The sequence below is a fragment of the Nycticebus coucang genome, chromosome 9, assembly GCF_027406575.1.
Source record: "Nycticebus coucang isolate mNycCou1 chromosome 9, mNycCou1.pri, whole genome shotgun sequence".
Lineage (NCBI taxonomy): Eukaryota > Metazoa > Chordata > Mammalia > Primates > Lorisidae > Nycticebus > Nycticebus coucang.
This window is the reverse complement of record NC_069788.1, coordinates 94690099-94714224: the sequence shown is the minus strand read 5'-3', so window position 1 is coordinate 94714224 and position 24126 is coordinate 94690099. Positions and strand designations below refer to the sequence as shown.

The window sequence follows — 24126 nt, the reverse complement described above, 5'->3', positions numbered from 1 at the left end:
CATTTGGCTGGGGGATGGGTATGGCCGATAAGGGGTACGGGAGGGGGAGTGGATGGCAAGAAGGCAGAGGCCTGAGAGTTCTCACCTCCCTCTCTCCTCTGACGGCGTCTCTCCAAGGCCCCAGCCCCTGGCCTCAGGTAACACTGCCACTTCCTGTTAGCTTCCAGCTTGGGGACATTCTTGGCTCTCTACTGGGATTAGCGTCTGGGTGACGTTCACTGGGATATATACAGGAATAAGAAGAGAGTTCCATGGGAGGGGACATCCTAGGCCAGTGGTTCTCAACCTTCCTAATTCCATGACCCTTTAATGCAGTTGCTCATGTTGTGGTGACCCCCACCCATACAGTTATTTTCATTGCTACTTCATGAATAGCAACGTGCACAACATGAGGAACTGTATTAAAGGGTCGCAGCATTAGGAAGGTTGAGAACCACTGGCCTAGGCACAGTGAAGGCATGGAGGGATGAAACAGTGATGAAAAAAGTGAGGCAGGCAGGCAGGAAGGCCAGAGTGCCATGTGGACACTAGTGTGGCTAAAATGAAGCCTTTGATGAGAAGGACCTATAGATGGATCTGCTGGACATGCAGGTGGCAGTCAGCGTCCACACGGGTGACCTCAATCGTGATTCCATGTGGCAAACCCCTTTATCTCATAGAAGGCTTTGTTCAAATGTCCCCTTCCCAATATTTCTTGAGCTTCCCCATCCTGTACTGTTTTTCCTTTTTTCCCTTAAACTTACCACCTGCTAACACATTACTATTTCACTGAGGCTTTTCATAATTTATTGTCTACTTCCCCTCACACACATGAGCAGAAGGTCCATGGGGCCAGGAATCTTTGCTTTATTCAGTGATTATTTATAAGACCTAAAACAGTGTCTGGCATAAAGTAGGTGCTCAATAAATTTTTTAATTGAAGACATGAATACTGTTAGTAAAGAAGAAGGTATTTGTACATCAGGATTCTCCAGAGAAACAGAACTGATAGGATATATTTAAATATGTAGAGGAAAAGAGATTTGTTGTCAGAATTTGGCTGACATGCTTATGGAGGCTGAAAGATTTGGAGCAGGCACACTATAGGCCCCAGACAGCTGATGGTATAGTTCTGGTCCAAAGGCCAGCACGCTTGAGATGCCAGAAGAGCTGATGTTTCGGTTTGAGTCTGAAGGTAGACTCAATATGCCAGCTCAGGCCTTCAATTGATTGGGTGGAGCCTGCTCAACATCAGGGAGGGTGATCTGCTTTGTGGCCATCTGCAACTCAAGTATTAATCTCATCCAAAAACATCTTTGCAGATACACCCGGAATGATGTTTGTCTAATATGTGGACACCTGTGGTGCCTATGGCTCAAGGAGTAGGGCACTGGCCCCATATACCAGAGGTGGTGGGTTCAAACCCAGCCCCGGCCAATATGTGGACACCTGTGGCCCAGTCAAGTCGACATATAAAATTAACTATCATATCATTTGTTGTAAGGACCTCAGTGTTCTACAAAAATCCTTCTAGGAACTATATGTGCTGCCAAACCAGCAGCACCCTGTATAAAATGGCCATTTAGGTTAATAGTGGCTGGTAACATACGGATGATGATTTAGACCAAAATGATTTAGATGTCAGCAGGCAGGGTGACTTATTAGGAAATTATTATTATATTGGTTCAGAGGCAGACCTGAACAAATTTGTCACTGGTGGCTTTAGATGACCCTTCGGCGACCCAGGGGTGAGAGAACATGTTATGTACACCACAGCATCCCACAGACAGAGCCCCAGGAAGAATCAGTCAGAAGTGCCATGTCTGGCAAGGAACAAAATGGATGGCTAAGGTGGGTCCTGGCTACCTTTGTAGGCGGCTGGGAACAACAGTGTCTCCTGGGCACTTTAACTGCTGAGCTGGAGTAGACACGAATGGGAGTGGCTACCTGGCGCCGTTGGGGGTGATTTCTCATTCCACATAATGGTCCTGGTGTCAAGTGGAAGCAAACATCTTGTAGTGTGACCATAGGATTGGCCCCAGAGTGGGCACCTGGCCCCATGTCAAGCTGATTAGAGTCTTCTGGAATTCATATGATAGGAAGAGTGAGGGTTTTTTTTCTGCTCACTCAGGGTGCCAAGCTGTAGGTGCTGCCAGCAGCCACATCCTCAGTTCATGGGCTCAGGAGATGGACAACTACACAACTATTAGCCCAGCAGGATATTAAAACCTGATGAAAGCCTAATATAAACTTTAGGTTATCTAAACAAACTTTTTTCCTTTCCATTATCATAAACTGTTTAGAATAGACTATATATATAGCCACTGTTTATGCACACACAGAGATGTACAGAAGTCTTCACTGTACTGGAAGGAGCCCCATAATGCTGACTCTCCAGATACCAGGGTATCAGGTTATACTGAAAGATTTTCCACTTGCTTCTTTGTATGCTTTAGATTGCAATCATATGCCACCCGCTTTCATTCTATGAAGTCAGAAGCCTTAACCTTCTGCATGAAACCGATAGCCTCACCCTTTTACTCACAAACATTTAGGAGATGGTGAAATAGCACGTGACTTGGACGTCATTCCTTTCACCCACCATTTTATAAGGGATTTATCGCTTCCCACAAGTGGCAATACTAAATCACTGCTATGAATCCATGCTTGTCAAAAAGAATGAACAAAACTCCCTTTGATTCATTCATATCTTTGATTACCTATCCCACTTATTCCTTCATTGACCAAACAATAATTTGCTGATGGTCTTGCTTTCGCAATAGTGGACGATGGATGGCATCTCACCCCCTCTCTATGGGGCCAGTTATGGGATTAGCCACAGTTGGTGTCTTCAGACCTATTCCTCAGCTCTGGCTCAGGCCTTTAAGAATGATTTTTCCTGGGGTCTGACTCCCGAGCAGAGCTTCCATGGGCCTTGAGAGGAAAGCGTGGGGCAGAATGATGCCCCAAACCGCCCAACCTGGCTCAGGGCCAACCAGCTGGCTGCTGAGCGGAAGGCCTCTCCCGGCAGCTCCAGACCTCTCCAGACCGGACCGGCTTTGTCTCCCTCGGCCTTCCTTCTCAGCTATCTCACCTCAGGTAATCATCCACACTCTGAAGTTCCCCAGCTCTTTTTATTCCTGCATTTCAGATCACTTTACAAACGTTAATTAAGCCTTAAAGCACTCAGGAAAGAAAAGCAAAAGGCATGTGGGGATGTTTGCACTGTGCTGCTCCCAGCTGCTCTGGCTGGGGAGGGGAGCAGGCCAGCTGGGCAGCCCCACACTCACCCCAGTGGGAGGGAGAGCAGCAGGGGTGGCCAGAGATGGGGAGAACGTCTACTACCAGCATGCAGAGCTGGAGTGTCGGGGGTTGAAACGGACTCCATACATCACAGAAAACCCCATTCCATTTCCAGTCACGTGTCATTGCTACAGGACAACCTCCCACCTTGGGGTCCCTTGCCACCGTTGGTCCAGGTGACCTTTGGAAGGTAGATCCTGGACAAGGCTGCTGCTGGAGGGTGGCAGTGTCTGTGCTGCACCTGTGACAGGTAAGCTTCATTCTGTGCTGTACCACTCATGGTCATGTTCTTGGGCTTTGGAATCAGAGAGGCCTGAGTTCAAATCCTGACTCTGCCACTGCCCAACTGAACTGTCTTGTGAATACTGTGTGACAAGCCACACTTGTCATCTGTAAAGTGGACACTCTCCCCATCACCCTCAATTTCTTTATATGCATGAAATCAGATCATGCATATAAAGTATTTCTGGCACATCCGGTTTAGACGTTGTAGTCTTTTTCAGTCTTCTCTGCACCCAGGCCCAGTGATTCTGAATTCATGTAGTTCAGCTACGGCTGTGTGGCCCCACTTGCTCAAACTGGTACTGAGTTGCTCACTGACAAGAAATGGTGGGGAAATCCAAATGAAATCTGTAGACTAGTTAATAGTTTAGTTTTGATAGATGTATCATGTTTATTTGAGATATTAACATTACAGGAAATTAGAAAGTTTACAGGAATTCTGTTCCATCTTTGCAACAAATTCTCATCTAAGAGTAATAATAATCGTATTAAAATATATCAAAATCTGTTAATGGTTATACAGTGGCAGTAATACTTCACCTGTATTTTTAGTGTACTATGTAAAAATGCCTCCCTCCTGACCAAAAACATACCAAGCCTTTGTTACCAACATAAGAGACAATTTATGTTATTTCTGGCTGTTATCACCACCAAGAAAAATCCATCGAGTTTCCAGTGTCTGCAAGGCACCATATCGTATGTTAAGATAGCAAACATTACCATCGGGAGGAAGCCATTGCCTGTGTGGCAGTCATTTTAAGGTAGCTGTTTGGATGTAAGATATTTGATAACCTTACCATTTAAGCCCCAGAGCTTTCCTTATTCCCCAGTAAATGGATAGCTTGCTAGCCAATCAGTTCCAAGCTTTCCTTTTCCCAAGCAGTGACTAGAGAGAACAATCTTGTCAAATAACACTAGATTACACCTGTCTGCCACTTTGAGTACAGTTTTTAAAAAGTCCATCTTAATGGGGGGGGGGGCTTAGTGTGCGTCACACTTTATGGGGGCAAGACATGATTGCAAGAGGGACTTTACCTAACAATTGCAATCAGTGTAACTGGCTTATTGTACCCTCAATGAATCCCCAACAATAAAAAAAAAAAAGTCCATCTTAAAATGCTCAGGATATCCTTCCTCCCTCTCACTTAATAGCAAACAAAGGATTTAAATGCTTTTTTCCCTTTGTTTTTTTAATACTATACAAATTGTTATCTGTGGAGGTCAGACGGAGATTTTCGCTGAGTGGATGGTGGGTTTTGTTAAAAGCCTCGACGTGGATCCCATCTAGGAACATGAATATAATATGGCCACGTGACAATGGGCTCTGCCAAAGAGCCACAGTTTTAAAAAGCAAAGACTGTCTGGTCAAACTGCTCTGTTCTCCAGGTGATCAGTCACCTGTCAGGTCAGGTGCGGTGGCTCGGGCCTGTAGTTCCAGCTACTCAGAAGGCTGAGGCAGGAGGATCTGTTGAACCCAGAAGTTTGAGGTTGCGGTAAGCTATGATGATACCACTGCACCCTAACCTGGGTGACAGAGCAAGACCTTGTCACAAAAAAAAGGTCTGGAAATACCAGAGACCACCTGCTCAGACTTTCTTACAGTTGGGGACAGAGGCATAACCTGGCTGCCAAGAGCTAGTGATAAGGAGGAGTGGGACAGTGTTGAACCCAGGAGCACAGCAGCTTCTACAGCACAGAGCAGCATCATTGGTGTCCACAGCAGAGCCACCGCCTGACACATTTTCAGCATTGATCCAGGCTGCATTACTTTGGAGTTGGTCCCCCAGGTTTCCTGAGGATTCTTAGGAGCCACCCACGGTCCTATGAATAAATCCACTTTCTGGTTAGATCAACCAAGCTCAGCTTCTGTTGACTGACACAAGAGCCTTGTCCCATGGTTTCTGTCTTGGATTCCAGTTGCACCAACTAGCTATTATTTTTCTAGCAATAGCACCGAGTTCACCTTGACTCCCCACTCTCACCAGACTCCTCTTGTCATAACAACATATACTTAGGTATAAGACTGTCTGGGGCCATGGGATAAGATGTAACTGGTTGCCTTGGCTGTTGGTGCTAATTAAATCAACCCAAAAAAGTAGGCAAATTTAATCTCAGATACCTTTCTCCATGGGTAAAATATGTATATATGTTTCTAGTACCCCCAGCAGAATAGAATCTTTCCTATGATGCTAAAGGATACAAGACACTAGAGTTTTGGCCAAAAGAAAGAACAAGGGCAATAATACCAACAAAATATCAAAATCCAACCAACCAAACAAAACCGTCCACAGTTACAGGGGAATCATTATTTTATTTATTTATTTTTTAAAGAAAAGAAACAGTTTCAATATTCAGTTCTTTTTTTTTTTTTTTTGCAGTTTTTGAACCCGCCACCTCCCTACTCCTTTGAGCCACAGACACCGTCCCAATATTCAGTTCTTTATTCAGCCCTTATCTTTGCCCTGGAGAAATCCCATTGTGGTAAATAAATTATAATTCATGCATTGACTTTTCTTTTTTTCTTCTTCTTCTTTTTTTTTTTTTTTTTTTTGCAGTTTTTGGCTGGGGCTGGGTTTGAACCTGCCACCTCCGGCATATGGGGCCGGCGCCCTATTCCTCTGAGCCACAGGCGCCACCCCATTGACTTTTCTTGATGGCAAGGATCTTGACAATAAGAACCTTTTCATCTGAGATGGATCATCTTGCTTCAAGGAGCAAAGAACTGATGCCTGAAAAGATTGAGAAAACATGAACTTCTATTGATAAAAGCCAGGAATACAAGTTTTTCACATTCTTCTCCTAGAAGGTTAAACATGAAAGTGGAATAATTTCTTACAAAACAAGAAGGCCAAGATATCATTAATCCTTTTAGCAGCAATGAGAATAAGCCCAGGAACAAATGCTCAGGGTCTTAAATGAAAGCAGAGTTGGCTTTCAGAGAATTGCAGCACAGGTCACAGTGAAAAGCCTTCTGCTTTTCACTCTGAATCTTTCTGCCAGCTATCCAGACACTCTGCGACTCGGTGAAGAGGGTGGCTATCCCTGCACATGGCTGTAAAGAGCAGGGGCTGTGGTTTCCACCTCTTTTCCTCCCATGCCTTTGTCAATCTGGCTTTCACTGAAATTGCTTTCACTAATGCATTAATAAACCCCTGGGGGAACCAAGGCCAGGGGTTTCCTTTTGCTCAGCGAGCTAGGTAGGCTTCTAGTCCATGGGGACTTGTGTGAGGAAAAACACAATTTGCTCTCTTGGGCAAAATGGTCATGGTGGCAAGATTATATGGGGACAGACGAACCTTGTTCTAGGAGCACCTTCCCACGTGCCTCTCCTTCTGGGCCAATCCATTTTGACTCTGTTCTGAGGGAAGTGGGGAGTGTGGACAGCCTATTGGAGCAGAGCTGCTGTGGGTCATGCTCTCTCCCAACTCAATTAATTTGGGGACCTTCTATAACTAGTAAGGCACCGATATAGATAAGTTTCGACTTTAGTATAGATGTGCCATAATCTATTCAAATGTCGACTGATATTTGGACATTTTGAGCTAGTGATCAGTTAGTTATTTTTACCACTCCACCTACGGTTGCAAGAAACATTTCAGTTCATGGATCCTTATAAATTGATTTTCATTTTTTTCAATTTTTATAAAGTTATAGTAAAATACATGTAAAAATTGTCATCTTAATGATTTCTTTTTTTTGAGACAGAATCTCACTATGTCACCCTCGGGTAGAGTGCCGTGGAGTCACAGCTCACAGCAACCCCGTAACTCTTGGGCTTAAGCAATTCTCTTGCCTCAGCCGCCTAAGTAGCTGGGACTATATGCATTTCCACAATGCCCAGCTATTTTTTTTTTGCAATTGTCATTGTTGTTTAGCAGACCAGGGCTAGGTTTGAACCCGCCTGCCTTGGTGTATGTGGCTGGTGCCCTAACCACGAAGCTATGGGCACTGAGCCATCTTAAAGACTTTTAAGTATCCCATTCATTGTTATTCAATACACTCACGCTGCTGTGCAGCCAACACCATCATCCATCCACATTCCACCTTTCATCTTGTAAAACTGAAAAATTAAAAACAAATAATCCCTCTCAAGTCATTTCAGCCAGAAGAGGAGGCTCTTGCAACCATGGGGGGAGGTGCAAAGTCAATCAATCAATCAATCCTCAACAGAATAATATCCCTTGTCTATTCCATGGAGTTCCACCTTCTTCTGGTTTTCTAGCTTCCTTTCTGGCCAGTCCTCGGTCCCCTCCACCTGCCCGGCAGCCCCTCCTCTACCCTCCCCTGCTGCTGGGGTTCTGTCATGGGCTTTCTTCCCTTTTCATTCCACATGCTCTCTTTCTGGTTCATGTCCATTTTCTTGCCTTCCAGTGATTGCCAGTAACCAATAACCAGAGTTCACCTCCCTCCTGAATTCCCAATTCCTATCTCCCATAAGCTCCTGGACCCCTCCATCTGGATATTTTGCTGTTGCCTCAAATTCAAATTCTCTGTGTCCCAATCTGAATTACTTATCACCATGATCCCAGCCTGTATTCACTGTCCAGAAAGCTTAAAAGAATCCTTAACACACTCCCTCCCTCCTGTTCTACATTCCTGCGCCAAATTCTATAGATTCTGCTTCAGAGATTGTTCTCAGGCCTGCCCCCTCTCCATCCCTGTGGCCTCTGCCTCAGTGAAGTCCCTTCCTCTCTCCAGGCCACTGCCCCCCGCATATGCCCCACACTGCTACCCAGTTGTCCTGCACCAGATGACACAGACCGCTTGGGCAGCCAAGGGATCAGAGGCAATCAGACCTGGGAATCCAAGCAGATGGGAGCCAGAGAAAGAACAAAGAGTTTACAGGGGGTCGGGACCCTGGATGACTCTGACACTTGAATGGAAGGTACAGTTATGGCAGTCATTTTCAACTGGTATGCCGTGGGACATTGGAGTGTCAGGAGAGGATCTCAGGTGGGCCGAAAAATTTTTTAAAGATTATTAATTAAATTATTTTTAAAAGAAGATCAAAGCCCAGTAAGTATGTTCTTTTTCTTACTCTTTTTTATTAATCACCATAATTTAAGTGTGCCGTGGAAGTTTAACTATAGGTTCAAGTATGCTGTGAGATTTAAAAAAAAAAAAAAAAGGGTTGGAAAACACTGAGTTACGGGATCTCAGCAAGTCCTGCCTCTGATAGCCATCCAGCCAAGGCCTAGCTAATGTCAGGACTTCTACATGGCTTCCAGCCTCTGCTCATCCCTACTCCAGGGAAGCTGCTCACGGCTATACACTTAGTTGGCCTAAAATGCCATTTTGATTCCATCACTTCCCAGCCCCTAGTCTTTGGTGACTCCCTATTATCCACAGACTCCTCCGAGTACAGTTTCCAACCCCACCGAGCATCCCAAGACACCATAACTCCTCACACAGCTTTGCCCTCTGCTCACTTGCCTAAATCAGTCTACTCTATCTCACTTAACTCCTGATCTTGTTTTTCCAACCTCTGTAATTTTTCCTATGCATTTTTCTCCTCCAAGAGAGAAAACTCTTTAATCCCTCAAACTACATGATTTTTCATTTATTGTAATCCAAGAGGGGGCCAAGTCAATGGCAGCTAAGAAGACTAGATTTCTCCCCTTGAGAAGTAATGAATCCAGTGAAAGAAAGAAAGAGGAACAAAGGAAAAGGACTTTGCCTTACAATGTGATAAATTCTACATTGGTGCTACCATATGATATCTTAGGAACATCTGTCAGGGAAATCTCCCAAATCTCACTGTCATAGGGACATTCTCATTAACTTATAAAGGATCCATTTCCTGTCTTCTGCAAGCTCCAAGGCTATGGTCCTCAAACCTGTTATGCAAAGATCCATCTGGATCGCTTCTCAGCCTTTTGGCTAACATGAGGTGCAAAGATTCATCTAGGGTGCAGTTTTATTGCACACTGTCCTACATTTCACTTCCAGAGTTTCTGATTCAGGAGATCTGGGCTCAGATCTAAGAATAAATATTTTAAATCAACTCCTCAGTGATTCTAATAGAGATGGGGCTACAGGTCACACTTGGAAAAACATTGCCAGCCAGGCACAGCATTTCACAACGCTTTGGAGGGCTAGGGCAGGAAGATCACTTGAGCCTAGGAGTTCAAGACCAGCCTGGGGAACACAGTGAGACACCACCTCTACAAAAAATAAGAAAAATTAGTTGGGCATGGTAGCACATGCCTGTAGTCCCAGTTACTTGGGAGGCTGAGGTGGGAGGATTGCTTGAGCCCAGGAGTTTGGGGTTGTAGTGAGCTGTGATCATGCTGCTGCACTCAGCTTAAACAACAGAGTGGAACTCTGTCTCAAAAAAAAAAAAAAATCAAAGAAAAGAAGAAAGGAAAAACATTGCTAACGCATTTATTGTTTTTGCAATTTACACAAAATACTAGATACTGCCTTATAGTCTCTTTGCCTACACGTCTGGCTTATAAAGTCCTTAGCAATTTTTTTTTTTTTTTGCAGTTTTTGACCGGGGCTGGGTTTGAACCCACCACCTGCAGCATATGGGGCCAGTGCCCTACTCTGTTGAGCCACAGGCACCGCCCGTCCTTAGCAATTTTAATATAGTCATTTGGGGGGGTTACATTTTTATAACCATACGTGCATATTACTTTCACAATTTACATTAGGGGGAAAAAACTGATTTGAGAACAAGCTGCTGAGAGGCTAAGTCGTACCAGTGACAAAGGTGTGGGGGTTGCAGCTATGTCCTTGAGCCCTGCGCTCTTCATGTGGGGACAAGACGACAGTGGGCCTGGAGCATAGACTCGCTCAGGGGTGCTAAGGCTGAGCTAACACGACGCTAAGTAAATGTTTTGATGTTTTGGAAAGGTGCCATTGGACCTTCAGTGATACTTTTTTTTTTTTTTGGCCGGGGCTGGGTTTGAACCGGCCACCTCCAGCATATGGGACCGGCGCCCTACTCCTTGAGCCACAGGCGCCGCCCTTTTTTTCTTTTTTTTTTGAGACAGAGTCTTACTTCGTCGCCCCTGGTAGAGTGTCATGGTGTCACAGCTCACAGCAACCTCAGACTCTTGGGCTCAAACGATTCTCTAGCCTCAGCCTCCTGAATAGCTGGGACTACAGGAGCCTGCCACAACCCCCTGCTATTTTTAGAGATGGGGTCTCAGTCTTGCTCAGGCTGCTTTCAAACTTATGAGCTCAGGCGATCTGTCCACTCAGCCTCCCAGCGTGCTGGGATCACAGGTGTGAACCACCACACCCAGCCAAGATACCGTTCTTAACATAAAACCTGATCTCCTACATCACAATAGTGACAAACAATTCTTTCAAACAGGTGTTTTCAGTGACCTTTCATGAAAATGGGTGGGGTGGGGAAGCCCAGGGATCCCAAGATTCTCTGCTGGAAAGTCTGCCTTCTACCATGTCTGACAGTGCCTGCCTGAGAAGGAGACAGGACTCAGGGCAGTGTGGGGCTGCTATGCTGAGATGCAGGTCTCAGCCACTTGGATGAGGGCCTGCCCTCTCTCTGCTGGGACTGGATCCTTTCTAGACATGAACTTAGCTCTCCCTGTGAGGCTGCAATGCCTTGGCCTAGGGGTTGTTGCGAACTTCACAGGTGTGTTTTCTGGGCCACCCACCAGACTGTAAACCTGAGTCTGAAAACCTCCAGCTGGGCCTGGAGACACTGGGAGAGAAATACAGGAGGAAATTGAAACTAGGCTTCCTATTTTCTCTTATTTACTTCCTGAAAGTTCCCCTGCAGCTGGCCTCTCCACATAGCTGAAACTACCAACACCCCACCAACACTGGGTGGCATTAACCCTACTCCAAGTTTTACATTCTAGAAAGTTCTTGTTCTAGAGAGTAGAACAACTCCAGATCTTGGGCAAGAAAGGTTTTAAGAATCTGGTCTTGAATAAGGTGTATTTTGTAGGTTAGGACCCAGTGGGATGGAGAGTAGTGTCTGTGACAGGACAGGGGAGCTTGGAAACCATCAGGACCCAGAGCCAGATGTAAAGTTGAACCCAGAACCAGACAAGGATGTAGCCCAACAAGTCACATCTACTGTGGTGGCTCCTACTGCAGCAAGTGCCATCATCATAGGACATAATCATATGGAGTCCATGCTCAGGTACAGACGAAGCAAAGCCACAGGACCCAGAGATACAGTCAAACAGAGTGAAGATCGTCCATTGGTGCTGAGTGTGAGAACCTTTGCTTAGAGAGACTGTGCTCCTGGGTAATTTGGTAGAATAGGGAAGCAATATAAGGATCCAGTTATCTGGCCGGGAGCAGTGGCTCACACCTGTAACCCCAGCACTCTGGGAAGCTGAGGCGGGTTGATTGCCTGAGCTCAGGAATTCAAGACCAGCCTGAGCCAGAGCAAGATCCAATCTCTAAAAATAGCCGGGCGCTATGGTGGTGCCTCTAGTCCCAGCTACTGAGCAGTCTGAGACAAGAGAATCGCTTAAGCCCAAGAGTTTGAGGTTGCTATGAGTTAAGACGCTATGGTACTCTACCAAGGGTGACAAAGTGAGACTCTGTCTCAAAAAACAAACAAACAGAAAAAGAATCCAGTTATCAGATCTGTGGGTCAAGGAACATACTATGGTTTCTGAGCAAAACTATATATTTTTTTTTTTTTTTGAGACAGAGTCTCACTATGTCGCCCTGGGTAGAGTGCCATGGCATCACAGCTCACAGCAACCTCAAACTCTTGGGCTTAAGCGATTCTCTTGCCTCAGCCTCCCAAGTAGCTGGGACTATAGGCGCCTGCCACAATGCCAGGCTATTTTTTTGTTGTAGTTGTCATTGTTGTTTAGCAGGCCTGGACCAGGTTCAAACTTGCCAGTCCTGGTATATGTGACCGGCGCCATAACCACTGAGCTGTGGGCGCTGAGCCCAGAAGTAGTTTCGATATTTAAAAAAACTAGAAGGAAGAGGGCTGAGGTTGGGAGATTAACTTTGGAAATCATCCCTGTCTGTGATTCTCTTTAGGGATTCAGAGGAGTAAATAATGCCCCATCCCAGGGCTGATAGAAAACAACAGAGAGGGTAACTGGGCAGCCCTGGGCACTCTTCCAGTCCAAAGGTCAACCAGGGCCTTAAACATCATAACATCTCTTCACTATACAATTGGCATCTTCCTGCATACTATGTGTCTGAAAATTGGAATTGATCACTGTGCATGCCTCTTCAGAATATCTGCTAAACAGGGAGGAGCCTGTAGCTCAGTGGGTAGAGCGCTGGCCACGTACACGGCGGCTGGCAGGTTTGGACCTGGCCCAGGCCAACTACAACGACAATAACAAACTGCAACACCAACAACAAAAAATAGCCAGGTGTTGTGGCAGTTGCCTATAGTCCCAGTTACTCGGGAGGCTGAGGCAAGAGAATCACTTAAGCCCAAGAGTTAGAGGTTGCTGTGAGCTGTGACAGCTTGAGACTGTCTCAAAAAAAATTTTTTTTTCAGGTCACGTTGGGGGTCACAAAAAAAAAAACAACAAAACAATATTTGCTAAACAAAATAGGGAAATGGGATTAGAAACAAAGTTAATGTTTCTTTTTTATAGTAATTTAGTGGAAGTGAGACTCTTTAGAAACACTCATGTAGTTCATCCCACAGAAAAAAGCTAGGGCTCTTTTTATTTTATTTTATTTTACATTATTTTATTTTCTTTCATTCCATTTCACTCATTCTTTTTTATTTATTTTAGTATCACTCTGTCCCCTTAGGTAGAGTGCTGTGGTATCATAGCTCACAGCAACCTCATACTCTTGGGCTCAAGTGATCCTCTTGCCTCAGTCTCCCTTATAGTGAGGACTACAGTCACCCTACTAAGAAAAACTAACACATGGCTAGTTTTTCTATTTTTAGTAGAGATGGCTCACTCTTGCTCAGTCTGGTCACAAACTCCTAGGCTCAAGCCATCCACCCACTTCAGCCTCCCAAAACACTGGATTACAGGCATGAGCCACCACGCCCAGCTCAGGACTCTTAATTTCTAGAAAGGAATTCTAGGGGCAGATCTACTGTTACTGCCAAGGAAAATGTAAAAAGAAAAATCTCATCACTTCTTGGTAGTTATGTATGAAAACTCTGTGATGTATTTTTTATGTTTTATTGGCAGGAGGTCATGTAATAGGCTAAAAAATGTGGTGGGATTTGCTTTTGTTAACATCAAGGGAAGAATGTTAATTTAGTTGGATGGATCTATTCTAACATTGCTCTAAAAGTTATTGCTGGGCCACCATACTAGGATCTATATCACCAGAAAAGCCCAGCCTGAGCTCTCTTTGGTGGCTTAGTCTGTTGTCCCGTGGCTCATAGATTTAGGAAGGTGTATCTACCTACCCTCCCCACTGTCCGTTTCTGCCCACCCTGTTTTATACAGCCACTTACTCCCTTCACCGCTGCCCTCCACAGTGGCAACAAAGGGTTTCTGAAATTATATCAGTGTGGTTTTTAGTTCTCATTTCCTTTAAGATATTTGTTTATGCTGAAGAATTCATATAGAGATTTTTTTTTTCCCTCTCTCTCAGGGGATTAGCATTTGAGTAAGAACTGAATAATGAAACTAGATTGTAAAAGCCTGTCAGAAGGTAGCGGTGCGTGTCTTACTTCTCATAATTGCCTTGGAATGATTAGGATTGAACTTTGTTGTTGTTGTGGTTGTTGTTCCAAAGTGAACAAAGGCAATTTTTCTCTGCCAGGCCGCAAGGATGGGTGTCAAAGGGGAAATGACCTGTGATGCCTTGTAAAATGTGCATTCTGATTTTCTAGACAGAAAGAAGATGTGGAGCAAAGTGAGATGGGGAATTAATGAGTGGACCTCCAGGTCAGCTTCGAATGTTTCTTAACCTCTGGTGGATCTCATATTCCTCTGAGAATTTGAGGCAAACACATATATACAAAGACATTCAAAATATGGCAGCTCTTTCAGGGGAATTGTGGACTCTATGGTTCTCAGGTTAATAAAATCCTTGTGGGGCAGCTCGGCACCCGTTGCACAGTGGTTATGGCACTGGCCACATACACCAAGGCTGGCAGGTTCGAATTCGGCCCGACCAGCTAAATAGCGATGACAACTGAAACAAAAAAATAGCCGGGCCTTGTGGTGGGCACCTGCAGTCCCAGCTACTTGGGAGGCCGAGGCAAGAGAATCACCTAACCCAAGAGCTAGAAGTTGCTGTGAGCTGTGACACCATGGCTCTCTACCAAGGGCAACATAGTGAGACTCTGTCTTAAAAAAAAAAGAATCCTTTTAGCGTTATTAAAGTGTTTTCTCCATCCTTTGGGTTCAAACTTAATTCATAAGTTAGAATAAATGGATGGAATTTAGATTCTAATCAAACAGCAAATATGCACAGTTGATCCTGGAAGAACACAGGTTTAAATTGCATCTATCCACTATGTGTGGATTTTCTTCCGCTGCTCCCACCCCTGAGACAGCAAGACCAACCCTCTTCTTCCTCCTCCTCCTCAGCCTATTCAATGTGAAGACAAAGAAGGGGACCTTTATAATGATCCACTTCCACTTGCTGAATAGGAAATATATTTTCTTTTCCTTAGGATTTTATTAATATTTTCTTTTCTTTAGCTTACTTTATTATAATAACACAGCCTATAATACAGATAATATATAAAATACATGTTAATCGACTATGTTATCCTTAAGGCTTCCAATCAATAGTAGGCTATTGGTAGTTAAGCTTTTGGGGAGTCAAAAGTTATATGCAGAGCTTCAACTGAACAGGAGGCCTGTACCTCAAATCCCCACGTTGTTCAGAAGTCAACTGTAATTATGCTCAGTTTGTGCTAGGTGCAAATGAGCTCAAAACAACTGTAAGAGGTCATCCTTTCCCTCCAGGGCTTTGAGGAAGACTACACAAACTTCCATGGGGGTGATTTTAAACAAGACAGTACAGAGTTTAGTGCAAATTGTGTGGTATAGATGAAGCATACTGCAGGCCTTCCGGAGAGGTGAGTCAGTGTTTTAGTTAAAGAAATTTTATGAAGAAGGATTTCATTTGTACTCTGAAGAGATCTCTAGGAATTAGATCAATAGAAGGGAAATGTGACAACATTCCACTGAAACAATGTGGTTCAGGAGAGAGAATATGAGCTTTGATTATCTGGTACATCTAAGTTTGAATCACTACTTTGTCCCTTATAGACTCTGTAACCATGCTAAATTTATTTACTATTCTTGAATTTTAGATTCATCATCTGTAAAATGGGCATTTTTTATAGAATGGATGGAAGTAGTAGATGAGATAATTTTTTTATTTTTTTGAGACAGACTCTCGCTATGCTGCCCTCGGTAGACTAGAACACAGCTCATAGCAACCTCAAACTCTTGGGACTAAGTGATCGTCTTACATCAGCTCTGAAGTAGCTGGGACTACAGGTGCCTGCCACAACACCTGGCTGCTTTTTGGTTGCAGTTGTCATTGTTGTTTAGCTGGCCCGGGCCAGATTCAAACCTGCCAGCCTTGGGGCATGTGGCCGGTGCCATAACCACTGTGCTGCGGGCGCAGAGCTGAGATAATTTCTTTTAAAAAAGTGCCTGAGGCAGTGCCAAGAAGGCAACTGAGCTTTTCTGCTACCACATCTCAAGAGCATAACTCAGGAGCTGGAACATGGGAGGCACTTGATAAGTATCTGCAAGAATGATTGAGTGAGTGAAGGAATGAAAGAATAAGAAATTGCTGAGAAGTACATAATAACGATGAATCGAAATGTGGCCATATACAATTTCTTTTCTCAAATATATTGTTATAAAATCAAATTATATCAAGAGAATGAAAAATGATAAGCCACAGACTAGAAGAAAATATTTGCAAAACACATATCTGATAAAGGACTGTTATCCAAAATACACACAGAACTCTTTAAAAAATCAACAATAAAAAAAGAATCCAATTAAAATATGGGTCAAAGACCTTCCCAGACAGCTCATGTCTATAGATACATAGATGGCAAACAAGCATATGAAAAGATAACTCCCATCACATGTCATCAGGGAAATATAAATTAAAATAACAAAGAAATGCCATTACACACCCATTAGATGACCAAAATCCACAGCACTGACAACATCGAATTCTGGTGAGGACAGGGAGCAATAGGAGCTCTCATTTATTGCTGGTGGGAATGCAAAATGCAGTCATTTTGGAAGACGGTTTGGCAATTTCTTACAAAACTAAATGTATTCTTACAATGAAATACAGTAAGCATGCTCCTTAGGATTTACCCAAAGGAACTGAAAACTCTGTCCACACAAAAGGCAAATGTTTATACACATTTGCCACACAAATGTTTATAGTAGATTTATTCATAATTGCCCAAACTTGAGAAATTGCCAAGATATCCTTCAATAAGTGAATGGATGAACTGTGGTACTTTTTTTTTTTTTTTGCAGTTTTTGGCAGGGGCTGGGTTTGAACTCGCCACCTCTGGCATATGGGGCCAGCGCCCTACTCCTCTGAGCCACAGGGCGCTGCCCAACTGTGGTACATTTTAACAATGGAATGTTATGCATCATTGGGAAGAAATAAGCTATCAAGCCATGAAAAGACATGGAAGAATCTTAAGTGTCTATCATTAAATGAAAGAAGCCAATCTGGCAAGACTATGTACTACATGATTCCAATTATATGACCTTTTAGGAAAGGCATAACTATGGAGGCAGTGAAAAGATCAGTGGTCTCTAGGGGTTAGGGGGAAGGGAGGGGTGAATAGGGAGAGCACAGAGAATTTTTAAGACAATAAAACTGTTTCGTAAGATACTAATATTAATCATATAATGGTGCACATGTGTCATCATACAGTTGTCCAAATAAAATGTAGAGCACGAAGAATGAACCTGATATAAAAAAGTGTTTTAATAATCAAATTATAGCTATGTCTATAACTAAATTGGATTCATATTGTGTCCTAGGTTATTCAAGGACAAACTCTCCAGTTTCTGTGTTATCTACGTCCTTTCCAGCTTCATCTCCAGTTTCACAACCCTGACCAGTTTTAGCATTTTTTTTCTGTGTCTTTGGATCTCAGTTTTCAGTAGTCTAAGATGGTGTTTTTAGGTATGATTTCTTTGTATTTCTCTTGTTTGGGGTTCACTAAACCTCTTCAATCTGTAGGTTGATGTTTTCCATCAGTTTTGGAAATACTTGGCCATTGCTCCTCACATATTTCTTTGTCTTATTTTCTCTCTCCTTTCCAAGTGTCTAATTAGACCAATTCACTGCCTCATATATCTTTTACCCTCTTTTCTATTTTTTCCCATTCTTTGTTTGCCTGTGCTTCAGTGGAATATTTTCTATTAACTTGGCTTTCAGTCACTAACTTGTCTACTTTTTCACCTGTTCTTTTATTAAACTCATTCAATGGATTCTTAAAAATAGTAATATTTTCCACTCTAGAATATCCATATTATTCTTTTTTATAGATTTTAAGTTTATGGTGAAAATATCCATCTTTTTTTTTTCTGTTTTCTTGAACACATTTGTCATAGTTATCCAAAACCCCCTGTCTATTATTTTCAATGTTTGAGCTATCTGTGAGTCTATTTCTGTTGCCTATTTTTTCTCTTGGTTTTCAATCATATGGTACTTCATGTAAGGAGTATAACAGCTATATCATCTTATGAGACCAACTTTATTACATAGGTCCTTAATAGATCTCCAAATATTTATAATGTGTCCATAGGCAGATGTTTCTTTCCAAAATTACAAAGATAACTACTTACAAGTATCTAAGGGGAAAAAAATCCCTCTATCTGAGGGATTTTATTCAGACAACATTTATTTAATAAGCATTTGAGATCCTATTTTGTGCCAGCGCTGTTTTGATCAAGTGGTCAAAACAAGTGGTCTCTATCCTAAAGGAACTTGGATTTCACTGGGGAAAGACAACAAAGAATAAACAAATGAATAACAAGAAAACTATTAGATAGTTATGAGCTACATGCTAATAATTAAAATAGAATGGCATGATGAAGAGTAACTTGATGACTGTTTTACATTGAATAATTAGGGAAGGATTCTTTCAAGAAAGAGGACTTCTAAAGTAATAATTGAATAAGAAGAAGGAACTGGGCATATGATTATGGAAATGCAATTGAGGCAGAAGGGAGAACTAGTACAAGGTCCTAAGAAAGGAATGAGGTTTGCAATAGCAAAGGAAAGGGAAGAAGGTCAGAGTTACTAGAGCAAAGAGGTTAAAAGCAAAAGAAGTGAGGCAATGGGTGGAGATGGGGTCTGATCATTTAGGGCCTTATAAATAGATGAAGAAGTTTGGATTTACCCTAAGTGTGATAAGAAGCCACTGAAAGCATTTTAAGAAAGAGAGGAACAGGACCTGGTTTCTATTTTTAAAATATTACTTTAGCTTTTGTGTGGAAATTTGTTGGTTTGCAGAAGGGCATTATTGGCAGCCAAGGGACAAATGAGGTGCTAATTGTAGATCCTAAAGAAGGAGGGTGAGAGCTCGGATGTGTGTAATGGTAGTGAACCTCTAGATTTGGAAATCATTGACAAGTAGATGCTACTTCATCCATTGGAACTAAGTAAGACCCTATATTTCTTGGCCAAATCAAACATATAGAAACGACATCTTGGAACTGGAAGAAATGATTCTCTAGTTCAATCCTACTATTTTGTAAATAGGTAAACTGAGCCCCAGAGAGGTTATGTGCTTTCTTCATGAAGTCCATCAGAATCTAGGATTTCCTTACTTGGTTCAGGGCATTTTCAGTTACCTTCTACTTCTAAAATAGTACAACTTAGCTTCCAAGTTATAGTAACTACTGAAAGAAATAATTACACTCTGTGCAATATTGGATCGTAAATGATCAAAAAAAGTAAAAAAAAAAAAAAAAAAAAAGAATAACAACAACAAACCACAAATGCATTGCTTAAAAATATTTCACTATCAATTCAAAACTCAAAGAAGCAGCTTTATTGGCAGACTGCTTGGCTCAGTGAAAAATGAATTAGCAGCAACATTTTTATCCAGAATTTATAGTAGTTGATGCAACCTTCTTTTCAAAGTAATGTTTTAAATTAAAAGACCAGTTGTTTCTTTATCATATAGAGGGGGGGAAATGTGTAAGGTAAAATTTCATTCACTGGGTTGCTAAATAGGGTGGTAAAATTCCTTAGACCTGGGTTTTACACACACATGCATGCACACATTTACAATTTTATTAGATAAACAGCAAACGCATGTCTTGCTGCTAAAGCAAAGTGGTACAAGAGGAAGCTGTGAGGATCAAGGGAACAACCCTGTGCATTTTATGTGTAAAGTGAAGAGGCAAAGGTTGAAACTGATATTAAGACTACTATCAAATTTCTTAGAAAAGAGCTAATCTAGGTGCTGTAGATAAAACGATGTGGCAATAACTGATCGATAATTCCTTTTATGAAAGTCCCACTGACTTGGTTATAAAACTCTTGATAGCTTTAAAAGATATTCCAAATTTCACAATCTAGATGTTGTTCTGCCTGTGAGTCTTTTCTGAGAAAGAAGTTAACAGCTGTGCCTGTGTCCAGTGAACTCTCTGCTACAACACTACAGACAACTGTCCCCATCATTTAACCCCTTTGCGCTGCAGTTCCCTGATCAGTAAAATGAAGCAGATGATCCCTTAAATAACCCCCAGAGTCTCTGAAATCATAATTCTAAGATTTTCCAAAGCCAAAATCAGTAAAAAGAAGAAAATAAATTCTAAGTAAAGTGAGACTAACTTTTTCTCCCTGGAGCTTGGGCAGATCTGTGTCCAGCTGCCTAGAATGTTATATGGGACTTGGACTCCCCTTTCTTTCTGCCCCATATTAAGGTACCTTTTCTTTGGTCTTTTATTGACTCTTTAAAGCAGTCAGTGGTAAGCACCATTTTATAAATAAAGTCATCTTTATATGACATATAAATCTAACTTTCAAACATGATCACGGACGAATTCTTTGATGCAAATGCAAATGATTGCTTTTCTTTTTTCAATGCTTTATTAAGAGATGCTAGATGACTAGCTTAATGTGAAGACTTTGTCCAGTATTAGGCGAGCAAACAAGCGATCACTTGTGAAAGCCGGCGCTGCGCCCTTTTGCCTAAACCTGCCTGTAAGGTTTTTGAAAGAGATGATGCCACCTCAGTGAAGGCTTCGGCTGGCTGATTGCTCACATATGACCAAGGCCTCTCTTCCTGTATCTTCTTTAGTTCAGCGAATTCTCTATATTTGGGAAAAATTTCAACTCAACATCAACATTGATGTCCTCTATTGCCACCAAACGTTGACTCGCTTTAATGTCAAGTCAAATTTGACATGGATTGTAGTGGGGAGCTTCCATATTTTCCAGGATTTTAGGATTTTCGTGGTGAAGAACAGGAAATGGTCCTGATATCATCAGTATTATTATTTTAACAACCACAGTTCCTTTGCTGGTGTGTCCCCAGCAACAAGCACAATGCCTGAAGGGTAGCCGGCACTTGGTCTGTGCTGAAAGCTGAGCAAACGAATGTGTGACCAGAAAGCCTTACGGTCTGGTGAGGAACTGCATGTGATCTGAAGATGGAGAGGAGGATGCATTTAGTCCACTTGAACATCTCCCCACTGGCCACTGCCTTTACTCATTCCCTCTGCATCCACAAGGCAGGTTCCAGGAGCAAATCTTCCTTCTCCTGTGTGCTGCGGCCTTTCAACACCCTACAGCCGTCCCTCTGAAACCACCACTCTGTCTTACCTCTCTGGTGTCCTGGCCCTTCTGCTCTTTTCTCTCTACTCACAGCTTAAGACCTGGTATGCCAGACTGTTTGGGGGGATTCTAGAGCTCACCTTGATCCAGAGCAGCTATTTAATTAACTATCTCATTCATTATTTTCTCCATTTTATTTGTAAGTAAAGAAAATTAGACGAAGACATGTCAGTCCCACAGGAAGTAGAGACGCCAGTTCTCTGTCCATTTCCCCTTATCACTGCCATGATCCAGAAGCTTCCTAAAGTAAATTATATCCTCACTCTTCTCAGATAGAAAATAGTGAACAGGGAATAACTTTGTTCCTGGGACATGGTGAGGAACATGATTTCCCGAGGAATGGAGGGCCCTGCACCATGGACGCCTAGGTGACCCAACACAAAATAGGCCCTGGATGCTATGATTTGTGAATCCTTGTATCTGGGTCCTTTTTGTTTGTTTGTTTGTTTTAACTGTCGCCTTCATTGCCAGCCTTCTTGTCAAATTTCTAGAAAGCTCCTGTTCTCTTTTGAATTAGTTGTTTCTAATCTTCCGTGGGCTAAAAAACCAGCTAACCAGATTTATTAGGATTGTGTCTAAAATGGGAGAAGACAGTTGCTGAATGACAAAGTAAGGAGATGGAAATAAAGTATGTGAGCTTCGTGAACGAGCTCTCTGGCATTTATTTTAACTTCTCAGAGGCTTTTTGCTTTGAGCTATATTTCCCACAGCTGAGATTATTGGAAAAATGACCTCTGGGTAAGTAAGTTATTGCTGGGGTAAAAAAAAAAAAGGCATTGTTTCCTTTAAAATGAATAAGAATGGCAGCTACTACTGAATTCCTTGTCTTTTTTTTTTTTTTTTTGTACAATGAATTCTTTGTTTAAAAATAAGGGAACAAAAAAAAAAAACAACAATAAAAAAAGGTGGGGCAATATACTCTAGAAAAGAAGGCCTAAAGTAAGTCACATCATATGAATAGCTAAGGTGAAAGGAAAATAAATGTTGTTTTGCTTATAAAGCTGAAAAGTCAATAAGCAACAAATGACCTTCAGAGCAATAGGGCCAATATTCATTTAGATGCCTTTTGTAATTAAAAAACAAGGCCCAGCAAAACAAAGCGAGGGCAGTAAACACAATGCCTGCAGGGTCCCATCTGCAGGTGAACAAATTGGTGTACAAATAGATTTGTAAAACTGATTCATGAGATATCCATAGCTTATTAATGGAGAGGTTAACTAAGAGGTTCTTTTATGCAGAGGAGGTCTCATTATTTTAAAATTCTGTGGTTTAAAGTTTAGGAATTTGGAAATGGAAACTGCTGGCAAAAATACTTAGAACGCTGAAATGGTGGTGGTGGTGGGACTCCTAAAACCTCAGATCTTTATGCCCTTGATAATTGTTTAATAAAGATTTAACGGCCTTTACCTGATTCTAATGCTGCCCATTCTTCATCTGCTTCATGACAAACGTATCTCCCTTCCCCCTGCCCTTCAGAGCTTCTTAAGACTATTTTCAGGCAGCCAAAAAGGATAAAGGATGTTTTATTGAAGAATATAAGCACCTTCTTATCTTTTAAACACAATCATGGACTCTAACCCTGGTTTGTACACCAGAGATGTTAAGGAGGTTTTATCTTGCGGGCCAGCTCCCTATCACGTGATCCTGCCTTCCTAGAGTGTTACGTTTAGAACATTTCTGAACTCTCATTGTGTTCAGCAGGAAGATGATTAATGATGTCTGCCATGAGTAAGACAGAGCTGATGGTGATATATATGCCAAAACCTTACCATCGCTCTCCCGTATCCTGCCTGAAGTGAATCAAGAGACACCTGGTTCCTGCTAAATTTCCTTCTCTGGCACTGGTTCAGTGACCTCTGTCCGGTACTTGTACCTTCTTGTGGACTCTCCAAGAATTCTCTGTCTGTATTTGACGAGTATGGCGTGTGTATGGATTTGTTTGTTGCCTACTTGGCAGGTGGATTACAGAAATTATTAAAATAATTTAAGGTGGTTGAAGAGTATTTAACACAAACATGCTTTGGGTACAATACACACACACACTCTCTCTCTCTCTCTCTGTTACAGAGAGAGAGAACAAAAATTATGTCCCAATACAGTCTTTTTCATTTCTTACCTTAGTTCCTGATACAGTCACAATCTCCTTCTTCTAAATATTTTTAAAAAATAAACAAAAGAGCTGCGAGCCGGAGACCAGGGGCTAGTGAGCTGGGCCCCCGGGCTGAAGTCCACAGGCATGAGAACTTAAAGAGCAAGAGGAAGTGAAAGGAAAATTAGGGCAAGGAAACAGATAAAAGAAATCACTCATGAGGAAGAATCAGCAGAAAACTCCAGGCAACAGGAAGAACCAGTCCAGAACAACCCCGCCAAGGGACCATGAGGTAGCTACTGCAGAGGATTCCAACTATACAGAAATGTTAGGAATGACAGAAAGGGAATTTAGAATACACTGTTGCAAACAATGAAAGAAATGATGGAAACAATGAAGGACTGCTAATAAAGTGGAAATTAACGAAAAGGAAATTCAAAAACAGAATCAAATAAGAGATGAACGATATGAAGAATATAAAAAGGATATAGCAGAGCTGAAGGAAATGAAACAGTCAATCAGGGAACTTAAAGATGCAATGGAAAGTATCAGCAACAGGTTAGACCATGCAGAAGAAAGAATTTCAGAGGTAGAAGACAAAGTTCTTGAGATAACTCAGATAGTAAAAGAGGCAGAAAAGAAGAGAGAGAAAGCAGAACGTTCACTGTCAGAATTATGGGACTTTATGAAGCGTTCCAACATACGAGTTATAGGAATCCCAGAAG

General features: G+C 42.2%; 1 long non-coding RNA gene across 1 annotated transcript in view; it reads right to left on the bottom strand.

Annotated features, from left to right (window-relative positions):
• Positions 1 to 5981: 5981 nt before the first annotated feature.
• The window catches only part of LOC128594947 (uncharacterized), a 37439-nt gene continuing 19294 nt past the window's right edge, over positions 5982 to 24126 (bottom strand). The window contains exon 3 of the long non-coding RNA XR_008382664.1: positions 5982 to 6293. This is a non-coding gene — a long non-coding RNA (uncharacterized LOC128594947). The remainder of the gene's footprint in view (positions 6294 to 24126) is intronic.